General features: G+C 44.4%; 1 pseudogene; it reads right to left on the reverse strand.

The window, feature by feature from the left end:
- Nucleotides 1-4,672: 4,672 nt before the first annotated feature.
- Nucleotides 4,673-5,221, reverse strand: part of LOC102829696 — a 6,451-nt pseudogene continuing 5,902 nt past the window's right edge.

A 5,221-nucleotide genomic window follows, 5' to 3' on the forward strand; every position in this document is an offset into this window, starting at 1 on the left:
TGTCAGATTCAAAATGGCCAATACCAGTCCATTTCAGCTCACTAATGCCTAAGATTTCAATGTTCATGTGTTCCCGTTCATTTTTTGACAGCTTCCAATTTTTCCAGATGCATATTTCTTCACTCCATATTCTGATTTTCAAAGGATGTTTACAGCTGTTTCTCTTCATTTTAAGTTGTGTCCCATCAGCAAATGAACATCCTTTTCTCCCACGGGCTTTACTTCATTTGTGTCATCACAGTCAATTCTACTTTGAGGCGGCAGCTCTTCCTAGTTGCATTTTGAGTTCCTTCTAACCTGAGGGGCTCATTTTCTGGCACTATATCTGACAGTGTTTTTCTGCTATTCACAAGGTTTTCAGTGACTAAATAAATATTCAGAAGTAGTTCATCACTCCTTCTTCCTAGTCTGTCTTCGTCTGGAAGCTCATCTGAAACCTGTCCACCGTGGGTAACCCTGATGGTATTTAAAATACTGGTGGCATAGCTTTCAGAATCACAACTCACAAGCCACCACAGTAGACAAACTGACAGACAAGTGGTGGTATGTTAGTTTAGGTAGACAGTATGTTTTTTTAAAATTGGTCTAAAGTGTTCTATGCCATCTTCTATGATTTCAAATTTGTTAATGTAAAACTTATCATAGAATTTGTAACAATCCTCTTTATCTTAATTGGTTCTCTCATGATGTCTCCTGTTTCATTTCTTATTTTATTTATTTTGTCTTCCCATTTTTTTCCCTTTGTCATTTTAGAAAGTGGCTTGTCAAGTTTATTGACCTTTTTAAAGTATCAGCTTATTTTTTTGATTTTTTTTCATATTGTTCTTCTATTTCTTATTTTAGTTATTACTGTTCAGATATTTATTATTGCCTTTCCTTTGATGGCTGTGGACATATTTTGCTGTTCCTTTTTATTTATTCAGGTCGTATAGTGAAGTTATTGATTTTGGTTCTTTCTTCTTTTGATGTGTGAATTTATTGTTTGAGCACTGCTTTTGTGGTGTCCCAGAGATTTTGATTTATTGTGACTTTATTCTATCATGATTCTAAGAATTTTTGAATTACATTGTGAACTCCCACTTTCTAGTAGTTTTAAAGTATGATATTGTTTAGTTTCCATGTAGAGACCTGGTGGCATACTGGGCTACACAGTGGACTTCTAGATGCAAGGTCAGCAATTAGAATCCATCAGCTGTTTCAAAGGGAAAGTTGAGACGTTCTGCTCCTGTAAAGATTTCCAGCCTCAGAAATCCTATACTTGGTCACTATGAGCTGGAACCAACTCCAAGCCAAACTACCACCACCAAATTTTTGTTATTGATTTTTAGTTTTATAGTCTTAGAAATGTTTTTTTTTTTTTTTTATGTTGACTTCCTTTTAAAGTATTGAGGTTTGCTTATTGTCTTGAACATGTTTTATTGTAGAGAATGGACCATGTGCTTTGGAGATTATGTTCTTTGCTAATATTTGGTGGTATGTTTAGTATATATCTAGGCGGTCAAGATGGTTAATTGTGTTGTAAGTGCCTTTGAGTCTGTTCTGAGTGATAATAACCTGGTGTACAAGGTACTGAAACAACTGCCCTGTTCTGTGACAACCTCATTGTTGTTGTTGTTGTTGTTAAGTGCCGTCGAGTCGGTTCCGACCCATAGCGACCCTGTACAGGGTTTCCGAGGGTGTAAATCCTTACGGGGGTAGAAAGCCTCATCTTTCTCCTGCGGAGCGGCTGGTAGTTTCGAACCGCTGACCTTAAGGTTCGCAGCTCGATTCGTAACCACTACGCTACCAGAGCTCCTTGTGACAACCTCATACTCATTGATATATTTGAGTCCATTGCTTCAGTCACTGTGCTGTTCCATCTCATTGAGAGTCGTTTTCTCTTTTGTTGACCCTCTATTTTACCAGCATGATGTCTTTCTTCAAGGACTGGTATCTTCTGATAACATGTCCAAAGTACTTTAGATGAAGTCTTGTCATCCTCACCTCTAAGGCACATTCTTACCACACTTGTTCTGAAACAGGTCTATTCCTTCTTACGACAGTTCCTGGTACATTCAATATGCTCCATTAATATCATAATTGAAATGAGTCATTTATTCTTTGATTTTGCGTATTCATTGGTTCTTTGATTTTGCGTATTCATTGGACAGATTTTGCATGCATAAAAGGCTATTAAAAAAATTATGTATTTGTTCAGGCACACCTTATAAAGTACGATGCAATTTGCTTTTTAACAGTTTAAGGTTCTTTTGCAGCAAATTTGCCTTTATCTCCCCTATTATATTGTAATCTTTTGAGAGATATGCATTACAGAGTTATTTCATTAGTAGATTTTATCACCCATCCTGAGAAATGGAATATCCATATTCTCCTTTCCCAAGGAACTCTATCTTTCTGTACCATATAGATAAGGATTCACAAAGGCTTTCTTCTATTTAATAAGCTCTTTGGATTTACGGCCTTAGAGTGTCAATCCATTTCATATCATTGTTACTATACTAATTTTTTTTTTAACTTTTTTCTTTTTTCTTGCCATGTTCAAATTTATAAGGAAATTCCAGTTTTAATTTCCACCCTGTGCTCCTCCCTCGGTACCCACAAAGCATGAGTCACACTGGTGAATTCAGGAGCTTCCCTAGAATGGCCCCTGGGATCAGAGAGTTTTCCCAAACTCCCTCACCCCCCACCCCTCTGCCTCCCTTGGAACAAGGTTATTTACATATTTTCAGCTTAAAGGAATTTAGGAACTCTGACAGTGTTTGCCAAATGCCAACAGAACTACAGGTTTATTGAGTTGAGAAAAGGTCAGAACTCAGTCCCCTGGGAGTGCATCTTGAGACCCAGAGAAACCCCACGTCTTTAACGGGGGTGCATCTTCACATAACTCCTGGTCACAGGCCCCTGGTAAGTGTGGAGAAGCCACCAAGCAGAACAGGTGGATGGAGGTGAAGAATACAGGGACAGGCCCAGCCCAACCATGGTTGGGAGCTGGACCATAAGCCACCCAAAGCCTCCCTTGCTCTCCAGCTTCACAGTCTGACTTGCTCTCATCAGCACACTGTGGAGTTGTGGGCTCCCAAGGAGGACGGGACTGTTGCTTCTCCATGGTAACATTCAGAGCTGAAGTTTTGGGGTTCACGTGGCTGCCTTGCTCCCCAGCTTTGGTGCACCCAATGATGGACTTGGGGGTGGGTGGACCCATTCATTGCTTGCTTGGGATTTTCTCCAGCACCTTTCTGTGGCGACATGGCGAAGATGTTGGTGGGTTTCTTCAGCTAACCCCAGATGTGCCCCTACACAGACAGGCCAGACCTGGATGGCTGGGGTCCTTCATTAAAGCCAAGGCCATTTGTTCATTGCTCCCTCTGGACCACCAGTCCCCAGAACAAGGACAAGCACCCCCTCCTTACCAGCAAGGATGCTGGGGGGCTGTGGGGAGGCAGGTGGTACCTTGCCTAAACGGCCACCTCTCCAGGTGGAGTCTGCTGTGAATGGACACAACTACCTGGCCCTGCCTAGGAGACTGGAGTCCCATGTTTCTCTTATGGGCAGGTCATAAGCTCTCAGCGGCCTCCTGTTGCCAGGCCCACCCTGACACTGCCCTGGAGTTTGCATCTATCTGGGGGAAACATCCATGGCAGAGGACAGAGTGAGAGTATTCATCTCACACAGACTGGAGAGAGGGGAGTTGTTTGGCTCAAATGGAGGAGGGTGCTGGGGGGCTTTTCAAATGCAAATGAACTTCTTTGCAAGAACAACCACCAAGATCAGCCTGGGGCTCTCAGGCTGATGGCAAAGGGCCTGGGCACTGCAAACTTGCAACTGGGGTGGGTAGTGTCTCTTGGTCTCTCACAAACAGTCAGTGCACCGGTGGGGGCTTAGGGCTGCTTCCCTTCCTGAGGGTTCCAGATCAGCCTCTGTGCCCACAGGAGTTCTAGGCACTTCTTTCTGACACAAAGATGGCAAGGGTAGAGAACCAGGTTTGAAAGCTGTCTCTGCTTGGTTATTGTAAGAGAGAACTGAGGAACACTAGAGAGTTGGGGAGCTGGAAACACCCTTCCCTCATCACAGGACCTCATTTGGGTTCATGCCAGGACCCTAGGCGGCTGCAGCAAAACTTCTGGCCCTTCAACTGTGCACCTGAGAATATGCATATCTCTCTTATTTTTTGTTTGAAGAATATTCTAAACTTTCCAGTAAGGGACTTTGCCATTCCACAGGCTGGCAGAGTGAATGAGTAAGAGATACATAAGAATCATTTAAGAAAACAGAGAAAATTGTACTGAGAACTCAAAATCAAATAATACTGGGAAATTTCAAGGGAAAACAAAACTGAAATCTTAACAGTAATATCACACTTTTAACATGACATCAAACCTTAGTTTTGTTTTTTTTTAACTTTTTACATAGAAGCTTTCGTTGGCTGCCCAAAGTGGAAATAAATATCCTAAGGAGATGTCTAACTTTGCTGTTCAACATGTTTCTTCCTGAAGGGGTCCCTTGTCCTTTCCTCCTGGGAACTCTTCAGATGGTGATGGAGCAATGAGAAGGTGTCATTGACTCCCAGAAGCAGACTGCTGGAGGTCGCTGTGCTGGCTCCTCACGTGTCCTTCTGTCCCCTCCACTTGGTTGCCCTCCAGCGAGGCCACCCAGGAGGGCCCTCAATGCTGGCTCAGTGCTCCCTGGGGCACAGCTCAGTGTCAGCTGTGGCAGGTGAGGGGATGGTGGTGAGGGTGCTGAGGCTGTGGTGGTCCACAGGGGGGACAAGGGTCAGTGACTCCACACTCAGTGTGTCAATCCTGTCCTCACAGAGTAGGGAGATGGTGGGCTGCACAGCAGGGATGAGGCTTGGGGTCAGAGTGGTTGTTTCTGCCTCTGCGTTCCTCCCCAGGATCTTGCTGGGCTTGGGGTCTGCTTCCGTTTCGTGGATGACCATTAACTGGTTGGGAAGGTGAGACTGAGGCTGCTCGGGAGTCTCAGGGTGATCTGATGGGCTGTGGGTCGCAGAAGGTGTGGACAACAGGCTGGCACTGGCAGAGTCACAATGGTTGGTGCTGCCGCTGGGGCTCCCGGTGGTGGACAGCTGGGAAGGGGAGGACATGGGGTGGAGGGGAGGTGAGCTGTACTGGTTTGTGCACTGGGCCACCGCGAAACCTGGCACCTTTACCACGGAGGCAAACACGGAACGCTGCACGGTGTTTTTCGAAAGCTTGCTGAGCTC

Source organism: Chrysochloris asiatica, unplaced genomic scaffold (genome assembly GCF_000296735.1).
Source record: "Chrysochloris asiatica unplaced genomic scaffold, ChrAsi1.0 scaffold00043, whole genome shotgun sequence".
NCBI classification, from domain to species: Eukaryota; Metazoa; Chordata; class Mammalia; order Afrosoricida; family Chrysochloridae; genus Chrysochloris; species Chrysochloris asiatica.